The sequence below is a fragment of the Acomys minous genome (genome assembly GCF_964271855.1).
Source record: "Acomys minous genome assembly, chromosome: 1".
Classification (NCBI taxonomy): Eukaryota; Metazoa; Chordata; class Mammalia; order Rodentia; family Muridae; genus Acomys; species Acomys minous.
In genome coordinates, this window is record NC_140483.1 from 81,340,234 (window position 1) to 81,358,647 (window position 18,414).

The 18,414-nt window shown below is 45.5% G+C and overlaps 1 protein-coding gene across 12 annotated transcripts in view; it reads right to left on the reverse strand.

The window, feature by feature from the left end:
* The window catches only part of RNF152 (ring finger protein 152), a 77,335-nt gene that overhangs the window by 14,844 nt on the left and 44,077 nt on the right, over positions 1-18,414 (reverse strand). The window contains exon 1 of one of the 12 annotated variants that reach the window (XM_084785403.1): positions 5,028-5,164. The exons of 10 other annotated variants lie outside the window; for them this stretch is intronic. The gene's annotated coding sequence lies outside the window, so the exon portion shown is untranslated. Of the gene's footprint in view, positions 1-3,246; positions 3,288-5,027; positions 5,165-18,414 lie in introns of those variants that run through there. One more of the 12 variants, XM_084785398.1, reaches the window with a different exon arrangement.

Here is an 18,414-nt window from a genome sequence, read left to right on the forward strand (position 1 = left end):
ATGACCAACTATGATGCTCACTGCCCTCAGTGACCTTCCTCCAGGGGAGCCCCACCCCCTGAAGCTTACTCATCTCACAGTCACTGTCCTGGCCACAACCTACTTGCCTGACATGCTTGTAAAGATGCCATGGGGCCAAGGGTGTGTGCTATGCCCAGGAGCCCTGGCATAGTACATGACAATCCTCTCACTGAGAAACCTAACCTACCAAGCAGCCATGGCTACCAGAGATGGTGTTGATTTGACCTGAGAAGTATAAAATGCACCCGACCGAGGTACAGCTTCTTACTGCATAGTAACAAAGTATACTATAAACAAGACACTTAACCACTACAGGTGCATTTAATATCACACAAGTCATGATGATCACTGGCTTTGTTTGAATAGCCAACCAACAATCAATACCTTGTGAAAAAGGAGATAAGGATGTTATACATAATTCTACTCTTAAACAGACAAGTTCCCTCTGGCAAATCACATCTGGACTAGATGGTGTTCTAAAGGACCCTTTAATAAAAAGCACCATATGGCATGCTGCTGGGTCTCCAATAGTGTGGCAGCCCACCAGAGTGCTTTGTTCAGTTGATGTCTTTTATACCCAACAATAATTGAAGAGGATTATGCTGGTGACTTTGAAAAGTGCATAATTACGAAAAACGAGGAGGAGTAACATCTCCACCTACACTAGAAGTTGTTATGCTTTCAATGTGTGATGCTCCAGCAGCTCACGTTTACAATGGTGTTTCCCAGTTGGCCAGTGGAGCCTTTAGGAGGTGGGGCTTGGCTTTTAGAAGGTCACTGTGGCAGGCTTCTGCCTGCTATGAGAAACCTATGCAGGATGCACACCGCTATGAACTACACCATGCCTTCCCTGGAGGCAAAACACACTTTCCTTTCTTAAGTAGCTTTTGTCAGGTACTGTGGTCACAGCGATGGGAGAGCCACTACTGCAGACATTACTCTTTTGTGCCCATTCGAAGGATGTATCCAGCTAGGGTTAATGTTCTTGGAGAAACACTACTACTGTTTCCAGAAGCAATGATAACCTTGTAATATTTGATCAATGTCCTTCCTGGACCAAGTAAGGCATCCCTGGCATCCCAACTGGGGACCCAGCCAAGATCACATGTGCCATTCACCTATCACCCTGCTGTCTTTATTCACCTATCACTCCCCATGCCCTTTATTTGCTGTATATCCCAGTAACGGCCAAGAAAAAGTTGCTGGTGGTAATAAAGCAGAGAACAGCTATAAAAGACTGTCAGGGGAGCCCAGGCACCCCAGAGGGAAGGAATGATAAAAGATGCCAGAGTCAGAACTAGGGAAAAACAATCAACTCCATCAACTTGCCTGGCTGCCAGGATGTGAACAGAATCAGAGTAAGTGATGACTCTAGCAAATTGGCAAAGTCGACGAGATGGAAACCAAAGAAGCTAAACCTTACCAAGAGTTTGCAGGTCCATTAGGCAGGGAGGTTCACACAGATGTTCACTGAGAACCACATGCCAAGTATCTTCCAGGGCACTGGGGACACAGGGTGAACAAACGCCCCTGCCATTTTGGAGCCTGAATGTGCATTCTGAAGGGAAGAGCCATGCTAAGAGAAGCACAGGACAGAGGAGGAACAGGCAGAGACCTGAAAGGAGAATTTTCCCCACTGTCATGTCCATGTAACAGAGCAGACAGGGGCCAGCCAGGACCACTGATGAACACTCGCTGCCTGTCAGAGACAGAAAGAAGAGTGGCCTTAAGCATCTGCTGTGAAGAGTAAGTTGGAGGGTAGGACACTGAGGTCTTCTGTATTTGGTTAAGCATTATCCCGGGGAGCAATGCAGGCCCTGAGCCCACAGACCATCCAGATCTTTGAAATATAAGACAGTATTGAGGCAGATACTGAAGATACCCCAAGGCCAAGTTTGAGTCATTGTTGGACACTAAGAGTGTGATGATTGGACAAGACAGGAACCTCCAAGGGTTGTTAGGGCTCAGCTTCAAAGACAAGCTCAATAAATGGTATATACTCACTTATATCGAGACACTAGTCCAAGGTGTACGTCCCCATGAAAAACTGTACCTACCAGAATAGTGGGTAAGAGGGGAGGACATCCTATTGAAACTTTAGGTGTGAGAAGCCTGGGAGAAAGAGGAAACGGAAGGACCCAGTGGGTCCTGGAAAACTACAGGCGAGTCTGGGCCCTGGGGCCCTCCGCAAACTGTGGCAACAGCCAAGGAAAAAATAGGCAGTAAAAACCTTGAACCCCTACCCGGACTAGCCGATGGACATTCTCCACTGTTGAGTGGAGAAGGAGATCTAACTTTCACACAAACTCTGGTGCCCCATATTTGAACATGTCCCTTGGACGGAGATGCCTGGTGGCACTCAGAGGAAAGATAAGAGGTCACCAAGGAGAGACTTGATACCGTATGAGCATATTCAGGGGGAGGAGGTCCCCCTCAGACACAGACTTAGGGGAGGGGAGGGGAGTAGGGGGGAAGTGGGAGGAAGGGAGGAATGGGAGGATACATGGGATGGGCTAACAACTGAGATGTAATATGTATAAATTAATAAAAATGTATTTAAAAAAAAAAAAAACAAAGACAAGCTCAAGCGCCTGGAAACCAAAGGGCTCTCAAGTTAGGGACCTTGATAGTCTCCACTTTTCATGTGGAGGCCACTCAGATCTTTGGAAGACCCTCAAATTCCTATGCAAATATATGCTTTTTGTGTGGCTGGGATACACATCCATGGTCTTTTGAATGCTAGGCTACCACTGCGTATCTTCACCCATACCCCAGCACTGCTGGTTTTTGCTGTGCTGACACTGAGGTGGGCCCCACTCTGTAGTCCAGGATAGCCTTGAGCTCTCCAGTGTCCTACTTCTGTCTCCTGAGTTTTGGGATTACAGAAAGTGCACCATGAGGCCCTGGCACTCCTAAGTGGTTTTGCCCAACCTCAAATCCGCCCCCCACCCCCCGCAAGAAAAAGAAAGAAAAGAAGAAAAGAAAAGATTTGAAAGCATAACTAAGGTATTTAGTGCTGTCTCATTACATCAGGGGAATAACGCCTTTGTGGTGGCCTCCTAGTAAGTTCTGATTCTCAGTAGGTTCTGGGTATCTGGGATGTATTGTCAGTTTACCAGTGTATATCCAACAACCCTAAGATGTAAAGGCGGTCATGGACATGAGTAGAGCACTGTGCCCCGCAATGACTACCACAGAACCTCAAGTTCAATACAAAGATCTTACTGCTGAGTGTGTCAGGGGACGGGGTGGTGGGGGTGGTGGTCAGCAAATCAAAATGAAGTCTTTTTAAAACATCCTTCATCTGACTAAAAGTAAAAACCTCGGAGAAATCCTGAGTGCATCTCTACTTTAGGGCAGGTCCACTGCCAGGATAGAGAAGAGGAGGAAACCATTAGAAATCCCTTCTGTTGAGCCCCAAGACCCAGACCTCCCCATCAGACTCCCATCCCCCATTCATGCTTCCAGAACTCATTTGTCTTTCCTAATTAACATTCCTCCATTGTCCTTCCAGATGCCCTTTCCCCTACTAAACCAGGAATCTAATCCCTCAGCCTGGCCAACGCTTCCAGTTACTCATTGATCACTTAGCATGAGTCGCATGTCTAAACAAATATTTTTCTTGTGTAATTTGCTTTCTGCTAGTTTAAATTACAGGCCCCAGACACTGTTCCTAAGAGAGGATATGAAAAGGTTTCCCCTCACCAACAATCAAATAAAACTGCACTTGCAGAAACAGGCACAGAAGTACTGAGCACTGAGTGTCAGTGCTCCCTAGTGGTCTAGGCCCCCTGGTCTTCACATGCAGCCTGTAACTCTGGAGACACCTATCCCCAACCAGCTTAACAGGCGACCTCTCTGGCAAGTTACAGAATACAAAGTGTTTTCATAGTAGTTTTATGTTCCATTTTGGAAATCAGAAGGCTCAGGGATACAGCAACACTGCTTTACAGACGCAACATTTCACGTGAATCGACAGAGCAGGAGATCCGGAGTATCTCAAAGATCATTCACAATGGCTGTCACTGGGCCTGCCTACTGGATGGTCAGTAGGTAGCCAAGAGGAAGGTGAGGAGGGAACTGGCTCACATGACTGTCACCACTGAGGGGGCTGATGCCAGGCCTCCTGCAGGCTGAGGATCCTGGCATGCCTGACTGCCACTCAGTCCAATTCCTAAGGTCAGAAGGTGAGGAAGCTCACGGTGAAATTCTTGGTTCTAGTCAGAAAGCCCGAGAAACAAGGGCTGCTGGAGTGAGCCCCAGGGCCTCAAGGCTAGAGACCGTGCACGGCCTTTCCATGTCCAGGACAGTGGACAAGGGCGTGTTAGTTCTAAGGAGGTGGGAAAGTGAACAGGGCCAATTCACCTTCCATATCTGTTCTCTCTGGCTTACGGGCTGGCTGGGTGCTTTCTGACCATGCTGGGGGAGAGTCTTCACCTCTAATTCATCCCATGGTTCTCCTTAACCCTCAGACACCCAACATTCTACTTTTGAGGTTGGTGCTAACGCGACAGGGTCTTACTATGCAGCCTAAGCTGGACTTGAACTAGCAATCATCAGCCTGCCTCAGTCTCCTAAAGGCTGCTATATCTAGTGTAAGCTATGAGATACCATACATGGTTACCCAGCACTCTGCTTTACCAAATGTCTAGGTGTCTCTTGATCTAGGCAAGTTGACATCTACAGTTACCCAACATACCCAATAGTCCAATACTAAGAAATGCCTTACTGAAATCAGGTTCGGACTACTAAACAATGTGGGCAGGAATATGCAACTCATGATAACTGTGTATGAAAGGAAGTTCTTCATTTGGTGGAACGTCACAAAGACATAATGATAAATTGCTCTTGATATGGACACAAATCCCATATTCATTTGCACAGTGATAGCAGTCCTAGGCAGCTGTACGGGTACAGATGCAGCCTCCTGAGTCTCAGCTCTACAAGCAGTGTGCCACGAGAGAGTACCACACCATCTCAGCCTCCATCATCCTGTTCCCCCTCACCTTTCTGTATCCATCTCCTATTGGTCTTGCCTTTCTTGAAAACCCTCATTAATGCAGGAGGATGACGTGCAAATGGTCAAACATATCAAATGCTCCTGGATGGAAGATTCATGACAAAAAAGGCTCACTGGAGTCAGGTGTCCTAAGGCTAGAAGAAGAAGCAAGGAGGGGAAGCTCTCAGTTACACACAACCAAGCGCCACTTGCTTGAAGACACCTTTATTTGCACACATTTACACACACACACACACACACACACACACACACACACACACACACACACACACTTATAAACTCCTTTAAACTAATTCAAGGAACATTCAACGCTAAAGCTGAAAAGCATGGGAAGTTATGAACATGGTGCTGCTCAGCCACTTCCTTAAATAAGTTGATTTGAAAGCCATTCAGACGCTCCTTCCTTGAGCAGAAAGCTGCGGCAGCCACCCAACCTATCCTCAACATTCATGATTCATAGCTCGAGTTAAGACTCAAACTGGAGTTGCAAAGAGTCCCTAAAGGCATTCACACTAAAATTAAGCACCTCAAGGAGGCAGCTGTCGGTTTGCTCGTTACTTCGGCTTTCTCTTACTCCCAGCTGCAGTAACTCAATGAGGGTTGATTTTCCATTTAGGTAAAGTAAGAAAGAAAGAAAGAAAAAAAACCAACCTCCAACCCGGAAGGCAGATATTGAACAGTGGTGCAAAGCAATGCTAGCCATCATTCATTTGTCTCTCTCAACCTAACAATAAATTGAAAAGACTTCTTTTGTTTTCTTAAAGGTATTTTAAAATCCAAGCTGGAAGCAAAGTTAATTAACAATAAGACACACATATCTAAAGTGTGGCTGATGGTTCTGACAAATGCACCCCTGTAACCCTGTGCCCCCTGAGATAGCTCCACCACTCTATGAGTTTCCCTGTGCCTCATTAGGCAAGTGCCTTTACGCACTTGGGGCATCATGACGGTTCCTTATATACTTGTAGATGGCCTGGCACCATGGTTTTCGACATAAAGTCTTTGTTTGACTTCATATTCATATTTCATATAGAACATCACAGAGTAGCATTCATTCAAACATTCTTAAATATAAGATACTCTTCTAAATATTGAGGATCTAAAGAGAAAAAGATATGGGTCTTCCTTGCCCAGACAGTGGGGGAATGTGGGCAGTGATGCCAGGTAGGGGATGCTGCAATATAGAGTGACTTGGTTTCACAGGGGAGTAGTCTGTGGAAAAGGAAAAAGAATGATTTGGGTCTATCCAGAAAAACAAAGATTCTCAAAAAAAAAAAAAAGAACCATTTCATGTCAAGGATGAGGAGTCAGTGTGTGCACAATGCCCACAGTGAGGCAATTATCAAGAGATCTGCAAGGAAGGGTGAGAGATCTGCAGGTGCAAAGGCAGACATCACACCCTGGGTCTTCCAGCTGTCTACCAGCGGGTCTTCACGTCTTTGTGATAATTAGGTAACTACTGGGAAACGACCTCTATAGCACTGCTCTCCTTATGTGGAATTAAGAGCTCATCAAGGGGATTATTAGACAGTCAAGAAACAGATATTTTCATAGTAAGCCTTTTTAGAAAACAAACAAACAGCGATAAAGGAAGAGCCTGAGTCATGGATATTTTAAGTCTGTAGAGACGAAGCCTCGAGCACGCTGCTTCCACCCATCTGTCAGAGGCTGAAGGGGAGCACCGCAAGGCTCTCCTGGCCATCACCCTCAGACTTCCAAAGACAACTGATCCAGTCAGAGCCAGCTGTGGTCTGAATGCCCTTGTTCCGGTGCATGGGGCTGTGGCTGCAGCGGGAAGGAGGAAAGGCATGGAAGGGTGAGCTCTTGGTTCAGTTAAGAGTTTGTCCCCAAACACTGAAATAAGGCTGCACAGACTTGAAGACTTCTTCACTCCCACCCCATCCCTACCCCCACCATCCCCACACGAATACACCACACCACATATACATAGAAAGGAGGGGAGGGGCCCTTTTAATGTTAGCGCATAGCATCAGTGGGATTTTAGGAGCCCTTCTACTTGTTTAGAGCTTCTTTTATGCCTAGCCAGATACAAACAATGTGTTTTCAGTCACCAAATAGCAATTTGGTAGCAGTGCATCTGTTTCTCAGTATGCCACAGTGTGACCTTCCTACCCATAGCGATCCCAAGGTAGCTGTGTCAGTCAGCTGTCATGTGGGCACCTAGAGCGCCGTGACACATCTCTATGCACCACTCAAGACACTTTGTCTATAGCAGAAATGGGAGAGGGTATTCTGCTAAGCTGGACCTACGGCGTCACTCTCTGCTTCCTGCGTTGGGACCCAATGTGAACAGCTGCTGCTACAGTGGACCATACGAGTGCATGTGAGCCAAGACTCAGTACCTCTCCTTACACTGGTTTTGTTGGGCATTTGTCACGACAGTGAGAAAAGTAAGACAAAGGCCATTAGAGCATGCTTCCCTTTGCTTTTGACTGAAAGGCTTCTGCTAAAACTCACCAACTATTGCCAACACAATACAGAGATGCATAGTCTGACCACCTTCTCAGGGATGTAGCCATCACAGGAGTTAAACAACAAATGCAGATTTAAATGAAAACGGATTTCTCATAAACCATTAGCTGATGTAGGTCACAAGAATCAGATTAAATTGCTTTATTGAAACAGCTAGTGTATTTCAGAAAATAATTCCCTAATGCTCTCAAGTTTACTGAGTAACTTAAAATCAAACAAGGTCAAATTTAACCTACAGGGGAAGGAGGGAGGAGAGAAAAAAAAAAGCCTGAAAGAAATGTAAAATATGATGTGGTGCCCACAGCCTCAGTGCCAGGGCTCCAAAGGCAAGTTCCACTTCCTCCAGGAACTCCCGCCCTTCAAATGACCATCTGAGTCATCGGTGCCTCTGCCTCTCCAGCCGGCAGAATATCAATGAGAGCACAGGACCTGGCTCCCACGGAGGCAGTTTCCTCGGAAGCAGACTGCACAGCTCACACAGCCCAGCCTGAGGCCGATGACTGTGAGCCTGGCCCTCCTCAGCTGATGGGGAAACAGGGTCAACAAGGCCACGCATCTTAACAATGATACCTAGACCTGAACCTACAGTATAACCAGCACACAAAGAGACAGAAACAACTAGAGGCAAGGGTTTTTGTCCATAAATCTGTGATGAATCCAGGTAACCTCTCTTATTTATGGCTGCCCTCTAAAGTCTAGTGGCCACCTGTATGGGAGCAATCACAGAATACAATATCAAACACACTGGGAATGTTGACTCCCTAATTTCTGAGTGTGGTTGGCAGACTCCACTATTCCACAGATCAGCAAACTGTCACTCACCTCCAAATTAACTACTTTCTGTGTTGCTGCTTTTGTCGTGGCAAAAGGAACGGAGGGTTTGTTTTGGCTCACGCTCTGTTACAGTGGTGAAGACATGGCGGCGGTGGCAGCACCCAAGGCCATGGGATACAGTGTGTGCAATCAGGAATCAGAGAGCGATGAATGTTTGTACCAGGTTAGCCTTTTCCTTTTCATTTAGCCAGGACCTCAGCCCATGGACTGTTACCACGCACTTTCAGATCGTCTTCCCACTTCAGTCAGTTCAATCTAGACAGTCCATCACAGACAGTCACCTTGTGTGGGTGTGGATTCTGTACTGGGGCACACTTGTGTCCTGGAGTATGTGTAGGCCAGCTGTTTCATGAAACAGCTGCCCACACTGCGTTTCATGAGCTGCCCACTCTGGTTTTTTGTTTTTTTTTTTCATTTCACAGGCACAGGGTGGCATACACGTGTATGGGTACATGTACAGGTGGGTATGCACACATGTAGATGCCTGAGACTTAAGAATCATTCTCAACTGTCCTTCTAACCTTTTCGAGGAGGCAGGGTTTTGCAATCAAACCCAGAGCTCCCCCATTTTGGTGAGTCTGGCCAGCCAGCTTGCTTGGGGATCCTGGTGTCTTTATCTCCCAAGGCTGGACTTAAAGGTGTGTCCTCATATCCATCAGCAATTGGATGTTTTCTGGCAATCCAAACCCTAGTCCTCATAGCCATGCTACAAGTGCTTGAACCAGTAAGCAATCTCCACAGCCTCCGTCTATGTTGTCTTTCACTAGTCCCTATGGCTATCTAAGTAAGTGAAGCTAGCTGGCCAGTAAACTACATGAATCCACCACTCTCTCTGCCTCTCTGGGATGTGCCTGGAATTACAAGCACACACCATCATCATACCTGGCTTCTTTATGCGGGTTCCAGGATCTAAGTCAGGTCCTCACGCTTTTATGGATAGCTTGTATGCTAAGCTCTCTCAGCCCAGTCAGACTGGGCTGAATAACCACTGTGGGTTGCAGGCTCTCACTGAGTTAGTGGTGACTTCTTTGGATGGGACAGCAGGAGAATTTCCTCACTCCCGGTTTGGGTTTGCCGGCTGGAAGCACACTGACGTGAGAGCATGCTAACTGTGGCAGAAATTAGGACTGGTGATCCTGTGCCAAGCTTGCTAATTTTCCTCAGATTTGAATTTTTTTTTTCAAAATAAAAAGTTAATTTTACTATGCACTTACCCACATTCCTACATTCCAAAATTCTTCATAGATATCTTTGTACTACCTGGGCAGCTATTCCCTACTTCTAAGAACCTAGGAGGCAGGAAGCCTTGGTGTGGGGTTAGCAAGCCTTCCTACTTCTGTTAAAAGCCCAGTGGCTCTTTCCATGGGTGTGTGAAAACCACCCATAAAAAGGTCCCTGACTCACTTTGCATTCTTCAGAGTCTAGCAGAACTCCTGGCTCCCGAGGCCACTGTGCTGTGTGCAGCAGGTTTGGCAGGGACGCACACAAGTCCCCGAGGATCCATATCCCACTGCTTTGTCTGCCTGAGGCTCCTGCACCTCCGCAAACCCTGACTATTTACCTCTGTGCCGTTATTGAAAGAAGCACATAGTTTTTTACTTAAGGCTACCTCCCACTCCTCACATCCAGAGACTCCTTTCCTTTTCCTCTTCCTCAGCCCTTCCTCAGCCCCCTCCCCATTAAAATGATCCCATGCCTCCTTGAGACTTATTCATTCACATCTCTCTGCACCCATAGATTCCTGTAGACCGGGAAATACATGGTCTCCAAGTTTGTAACCTATAGCATCTAATCGCACACCAGCCATTCATACCTCAGGTGAACCAAATTCATAGGAGGAACATGTAATTCAACCTCAGGCTCATCTCCTGGCTTTTCATTTGTTTTTCCATGCTCAAAGGACCACAGCAGCAGCCACACATGGTCATCTGCAAAACCACAGACGGAGCCGAATCTACTTTCACAGCTTAGACTTTGAATCAGGCCGATTCTTAGGAGCACTTCCAAACTAACAAAGCTTGAAATCCAAACAGACCACAGTGTGGTTTAAACCACACTTCCACAACATACTTCAAGATCCCTCTAATGGCCCTGACACCCCCTTCCACCAACCCCAGAGCATCCTAGACAGTCCAGACTTTTCCCAGAGAACACTTACACTTGTGGGTAGGGCCAGACAGGAGTTCTACTTACAAAGATGGCAAAGAAAGCCTCATGTAGGTCAAGACGTCTGCTGTGTTGGCCACTCAGGTCCAGCACCCATGTCTACATCAGACCTGCCAAGGCTTTTCCCAGCTTCTTCTCAGACCTCAATTCTCTGACTCCTTTTGCTCCCTTTTTCTGCAAATTGACACTTCTTCATCCAAAGGCTTCCTCCCATCTGTCCTCCCATTTTCGTCTCTGCTGGAATCTACCTATTAGCTGAAGACATTAGAAGGCGCCAACTCACTCTCACCTTCTTCCACTTCTCCAATCCCAGCTGGTCCCTGACATCTTCTCCCACTTCCATAGGCACAGCAGTTCCTCACGGGACCCCACTTCATTGCAAAAAATAAATTCCCTCTTCCTCTTTTCTGGGACCATCAGTGATAAGGTAAAAATTGAGCTATAAACAATGCATCATACATATTCCAAGTAAGCCTACATAACAACAGTGCAACCATTAGAATCATAAAATTGACCTTAGTAAATTACCAGTCTGCATTCTGATTTACCAAGTGACCTTATGAGACGGAGTACAGAAAGTCTAAGGTCACCTACAGTATTTCTTTGTTCTTCAAAGTGGAGCAGTCTTTTGGTCTTTCTTTGTCTTTTATACCCTTGGCAGTTTGAAATTTTGGCATATGTTATGTCACAGAATATTGCTTAATTTGGTGATGCTCAGGAGAAGACTCTAATGATGCTGTTGTAGTGTGTATGTTACAGGAATGTCTCCATGTCCCCCTCCCACCCCAGTGGGTAACTGTGTTATAGGAACTCTGCTCGCCTGTGTCTCTCTGATCTTTCCTCATCACTTTGTATTGTATCAAGTTTATTTTTTGTTTTTTGGTGTGTTTGTTTGTTTGTTTTGGAGTAATGCCCTGGGCTATGTAAATATCTTCACATGCATCAAATTTTTGTTCATTAATTTTAACAGGCTTTATAACTTCTTGAATAAACTAATGATGACAACGGTGGTTAACAGATGATTTTTTTTAAATCTCACCATCTGTGGGGGAGGGCAGTTAAGCTCAGGTGTTGTTCCTCGGGAGCTATCCACCTGAGCTTAACTGCCCTCCCCCACATGCACAATATGTATGCATCCGCTTGCACAAACACACATACATTTTTGTTTGCAAATCTCCCAGTGTATGATATTTTGTTATAGCAACCCCAATACACCATCTGTAAAGTGATTACATAAAAATAAATAAAAAACACTTTTATGACTCCTATAAACAGAAAACAATCCATAGTTTTATTCATGATAAATAAAATCTGATTTTTATTTTAAAAAATTTTTAAAGACCTCCTCTCCTGAAGTAGGTGAGCCTCTGCATCAGAAAAGCCTGCAATCGTGAGGCCTTTTCTTCACAATCCAAAGTAGCTGTAGCTACAAAGCAGGGGTGTTGTCAGAGAGCTTTACCCTGGTCTGCTGGCTCCCGGCTCCACCTGATTGTGCCATCTTGTCCACAGCCACACTATGCTGAATATGCCTGATTTCATCCAACTGTGCCACTTTTTTTATTGCTGTGTGTTTCATTCTTATCTGTGGATTCATAGGGAGCCTTCAGGAATGTCTAGATTCCCAAGGGCAGATCCTATGCCTCAAAGAGTTCTAACTGAGTCCCCAGAAGCCAGGACATAGCAAAAGCCAACTTGGTCCACAGGAGAATCCTCCCATTGAATAGCAGCACCCAAAAGAGTTTCCACCAATAGCAATGACAGTCCTGTCTGACTGTTGGTAGCCATGCATACAACGTATCTGTGGGCCTGCCCTCCTGCATTAGTACTGTGTTTCTCTCCTTATCTCTGCACCCAAACTACCCTTTGATGACAGCATGTTAGGCTTCCTGCCTTTATGATGCTGCCCAGCTTCCATCTCCTGAAACATCTGTTGCCCTGGTAACACAGGAGCACATGTCTACTGCACGAGATGGTGTGGGGAGAGAAAGGCCTCACTGCGTAAGTAAACCAATGCATGGCAAGGGCAGTCAGGAGTCAGACTCGACCCACTCAGATCATCATCCTTTTAGAGATGCCGATGGGGTTCCTGACATGATGGGTGTTTAATAATACCATCAATGCTTTCTACTGCAGATGCATAAAAAGTCCCCACAAAGGCCTAACAATTAGGACATTACAGCTTTCATTTCTCAAAGAAGGGAAAGGCATGTAATAAAGATCCCTTGCTTGCTACATGATAGGACATGTAGACGGGCCCAAAGAGCCAGCATCCATGAAGCAGTCTCTTGCTCATTAATAACAGTTGCAAAATGACACAGTCCACAAATCAATGCTGCATTTAAACATAGTAAGTAAACACCCGTTCCAAGTCTGACTGCCTCTGATGAGTAGTGACGTCCTTTTAAGTGAATCAGGGTCCTCTAACCCAGAGATTCTCAAGTTTGGGGGATGTAAGCATGATGAGAAAGTGACAAGGGTGACAGATCTCTCTTCTTCCAAGTACACTGACTTGAAAACAGAGCATACACCTGTGCACAGGCCTATGCACACATCTCCTGGAGGCTGCTCCCTGAGCCTCTGAGGCCATGGGTGAGGAATCACCCCTGACAGTGCCCCTTGTGCTTTGAGGGGCCAATAGCTTCCCTGTGCTAGGTTTTAAACAGCAACATCAGGAACACAGGCCCACTAATTTCTCATACAAAGACAGATCATAATGGTTTAGGCTTTGTGGGTCTGTCTCTGTAACAATTACCTAACTCTGCCATTGTAGCAGAAAGCAGCCATGGGCAGTATTTAGGCAAATGGACATGACTGTGTTCCAGTAAAACTTTATTTACAAAAAACAGAATCAGAGGCCAAAGAGATGATCCAGTGAATGAAGTGCCTGCCACACAAGCATGGAGACCTGAATTCTATTCTGATACTGGTGAAAGAGAACCTGCCATGCATTTGTGAATCCATCACTGGAAAAGCAGAGGCATGGATTACTGGCGCTCTCTGGCCTGCTGACTAAACTCAATCTAAGAGCCCTAAGTAAGAGATCTCATCTCCAAAACAGGGCGGGTGAGACCTAGAGTACAACAGCTGAGGTCCCCTGGCCTACACACACACACACACACACACACACACACACACACACACACACACACACACACACCCGGGGAGGGTGGGGAGAGAGAGAGGAGTGGGGAAAGGGAGAGGAGAGAGAGCCCTCCCAAGACAGCATAGGGGGATAGAAGTAAAGCATATGTGCATATGTGGTGCTTTAGTTTAATTCCCAACACTGGCAAATAAAAGAAACCTAGTACAAAGAACACAATAGAAAATCCCAAAACTAAAGCAAGGTCTGTGGGTTTTTTTTTCTGCCAGAAGTTTATCATATTCATTTATTTTCTTAACAAGCAATACCACTTATGACACTTTTTCCTCCTAAACAATTTTCCATGAACAACCCACTGTTCCCCTTTGGAGCCAACACAATGAGGGCAGAATAATTCCACGGCATCAACATTTCCTGAAAGATCCTTTGCGGCCTTGTTTTCTAACTCACGGTGCTGTGCTATTAATTGACAACTGACCACAAACCAGATGACAAAGTGGAACACATTCGTTCATGTTCCCAAGGGCTCTTCTCTCTGCCAGAGGCTGCTGTCATTGTTTGAAAAAACCTGGCAGCTGTCACAGGAGCCCATAAGCCACAAGGGCTTTGTCTCCCTGGAGTCTAGAACCCATAGGAGGTGCTATCTGGCCTCTCCCTTCTTTCTAGCAGAAGGTCAGATGTTCAACCTTGAAGTGTCCTTCACCTGTCCTCCTCTTTCTACCTACACCACAGCCTAGACTCTGCAGAATAGGAGAGGACTAAACAGTTTCCTGCCAGAGTCCCACATCTGGAGCCCAGGCCTGGTCAAGCACTAGCCAATCTGTTCTGAAAGGACTGCAGAAGGCAGGGCTGCTGAGCTATCCGGAAAAAAAATGTTTTCAATTCACATGTACCCTGTATAAAAGCCCGCTTTTACTAGAAGTAACTTAGGCTTATGGTAAACCAAAGTGCAGGCTGATTTGGAAAATCATGCCACAGTTTATTTAAAAATGTAATATAGATTTTCCATATCATTTAGTAATTCCACTTTAGGCACATACTCAGACAAACCAAAAACAAGACCTTGAAGATATAAACCCATATCATGGCATATTATTTCTAATAGATAAAGTAAGAAAAATCCAAGCATCACAAGCAGATGGATAGATCGGCAAAATATGGTATGTCCATAGAGTGGAGTACTACTCAGCCTTAAAAAGGGAGAAAACTCTGACATTTGCTGCAATATAGATGTATCTTGAAGAAACTACACTGAGTAAACCAGTCACAAAACACAAGGATCGTATGCGTTTGACCTGAAGGAAGGTAATTCATATAGTCAAAGGAGCATGGCACAATGCCCTCCTGCTATATTGTCAGGAACTCAGAGATAGTTTAAAGGTGGGGCGGGGAGTAGGATTTAAGATGTACAGCATTTAAATTCTACCAATGGAAAAATCGAATGTTCTGGAACATCAGTGAACCATACATTTAAAATTGTTAAAAACTGGAGAGGTGGCGCAGTTGGTGTATTTGTTGCATAAGCATGAGGACCTGAGTCCAGAACCTACATAGAAATCTAGGCTGTGCAATGCAGGTGTGATCTTAGCATTGGCAGGCAGACCCCTACAGCTCTCTCAAGTTAGTTTTCCCAGTTGGTCAGCTTCTGCCTCACCGATAGAACATCTCAAAAATGTTAGGTGAGAAGTGATAGAAAGACATAGTCAATGTTGACTTCTGGCTTCTGGTACCCACAGACATAAATAAATGCTGACGTACATGCATGTATGTCATGCAAGCAAGCATGCACACATACACATATATACACATAGGCTTATGCCACACATGCAAAAATACATGAATGTAAAATAAAATAAAAGATTTGTATATGTATTTCATGAAAAGAAAAACAAAATACACTTAGGGCACAAAGCTTAAGACATTGCAAGGCTTGAAGACACCTGCAGCCACTCTCAGCCACAACAAAAGGAAATCCTTCCTTTCTACAAGCTGGTGCAGGAATCCATACTGCACTGCTGCTAATTACTGTTAGTGTTGTCCTGGAGTTGTAGGATGCCCAAGGAGTATTTTTCATCTAAGGGGTAAGATTCCAGAGAGGTCTGGAAATCTCTCACCTCATGTCTACCGAGGAAATAACTTATCAGCATGGATGCCTATGCCATGTTGTTTAAAGCCTTTGTCTCCTGTGAGGGCAATGAAACTTGATTTCTCAAGGGAGTTTGTAAGTGCATTTAACCTAGTTTTGAAACGCTCTGATGACCTTTAGATATTCACATAGCCTTGCAAAAGAAAAAAAACAGTGCTTATTTACCTACTAAAGTGATTAACAATTTATATAGAGCAAGTGACAGAGCCTGCTTCCTTCATTTTTTTTTTCCCTTTGTTCTTCCTTAGAACCATACAGCCATCCAGGGACACAGTGAGGTTTTTATACCAGGAGAGAGGGGGCTATAGTGACTTTCATGCTGACAGTTTGGATGGTGTCGTATGAAGGGGGAAACACTAACAATCCCAGAGAAAACCTTCACTTGAAGTCATCTTGCAAACAGGATTCCTCTCACTGAGTCAGCACTCACAGTTGCCTACGTGACGCTCAGAAGCATGTAGACTACTAACAAAACAAGCAATAAAAAAAAAAAAGCCACAATCTGTCTTCCAATAAGATGTTGAGGTTTTTGGCTTATATTCAGAAAGATTGTTTCCTCTGTGCCAGGCCCTGAACGTTCCTCTATCTCTTCAGTTTAAGTGCCTTAAGACACACTTGGGTTTAGGCAAAATCAACATGCCTGTCATAATCAAACTACAGGCTTCTGTGCTCTGCCACGCCAGCATACCCTCTCTTCCGGAGACTTCCAGAACGGCCTGCACCACTGTCCCGTGAAGAGTCTGACCAGGAGCCCATATAGAGCTTTAGCCAATGCACATTGCTGCACTCTCAATGTGCATTGCAAAATGCACCTCTAATATGAAAGAAGAGATGAGGTTAAGAGGGTGGTTATGATCCCCCAAGGGAGCCTGTTCATCCCCACCCACTATACGAGGACATGTCTAGAAGGCACCGTTTGTGATGTAGACAGTGGGCTCTTAGCAGACACCAAATTTCCCTGGATCATGGGCTTTTACCTTCCAGAATCATGAGGAATATATCTGTTGTTTCTAAGCCAATCTGTGATACTCAGTTACAGTAGCCTAATGCGAGGAAGGGGTTCTCTCTTGTCCTTGTCTCAACTGCCCCTCTCACACAGAGAAAGAGACTATCTGTGACGGTATCATGTAATGAAAGGCAAAGGCATAAAAGTCGTTTATCATCAAATAGTGGGCACTTCCCCAAAGCCACTCAGGCTCCTTCTAATTCAGTCTCCTTGCCCCACCACAGACCTTCCTCCCCCTCCTCTTTGGCAGAGGAAGGGAGCTGCCCCCCCAGATCTCCAGAGGCAGCCCCACGACACCAGAGTGCCTCAATCCCTTCTCCCAGGTAATTCTTTCTGCAGGGTTGGCCCCATCGGTGCTGCAGTCACCGACCTCAACACTGCACGTGGACACTCGGTGCACTCTGTGAAAGCAGAACCATGCACAGGGATGCTGATGGGGCCTCTTCTCCTTCTGGTAGGGAGTGAGAACACATGATGCATTCTTCTAGAGACTTTGAGAAAACCACAGTCAAGCCCATGGAGATCCACAGATTTGGGCCCGAACCTGCCACACAGGTACAGAGGATGTCCTGAGGAAGACCTACCAAACCAGAGGCCTGGGGTTCAGTTCACCAGCACCACCTAAGCTGGGATGGTAAAGGCACATGGGCCTACAGTGTAACCTGTAGCCTCTCCAGTGGTGGCAGCTTCAAGTCTGTCCTCCTCAACCAGCTTAGGCTCCATTAGACCCTGCCTCAGAACACTAGGGAATTTAAGTCTCCCACCTACTCTCAAATAGTGTTCTAAGGATGGGGTTAGGGGCCTCATAGCATCCAGCTCAGCATACATGGGTGCCCTCACATATCTACTTGTACAATTTCTCTGCTGAGGGCAACTGTGGTAAGGGCAGAAAGAAAACTAGAAGCAGAAAGATGCGCTGGGAGTATAGGCCACATGGCACAGTGCTTACCCAGCATTCCCGAGGCCCTAGGTGTAGTCACCACATAAGCTAGGGTGTGTGCAACCCATGCCTACCAATTTAAGAGGTAAAGACAGGGGGATTAGAAGTCCCAGATCATCATCATTTGGGGGCTAGCCTGGGCTATGTAAGACACTATCTTTTACAAGAGGGAAAAGAAAAAACAAAAAACAAAAAAACAAAAAACCAGGTAACTAACCAAACCAAACAGTTAGAACTAAGGAAAGAAGGGGCCATCTAGAGTGAATTGGGTAAACACACTGGGTAAACATGATGGGAGATGAGAACAGACACTCTAAGTTGTCCTTTGACCTATGCACAAGTTCTCTCCCATCCCCCCTCACACACACACACATAAAATATACTTTAAAAATCATTGAAAAAAACTGAATAACATTAAAACCAAAAAAAAAAAAATCAGGACAAATCCCAGTAGTCTAGCACTTACCACCCCCCCCCAGGCTGTGGTGTGAGACTCTAGCATCACACACACACACACACACACACACACACACACACACAAAACATATATATGCATGCATGCATTCATAAGAGTAACACTTGACTTTCAAAGGGGCAGTAAATACTCAACATATAGACAGACAGAAAAATGGCTAAACAAACCTTTTCCACTGGCCCAGGTGTGTGTGTGCATGTGCATGATGTGTGT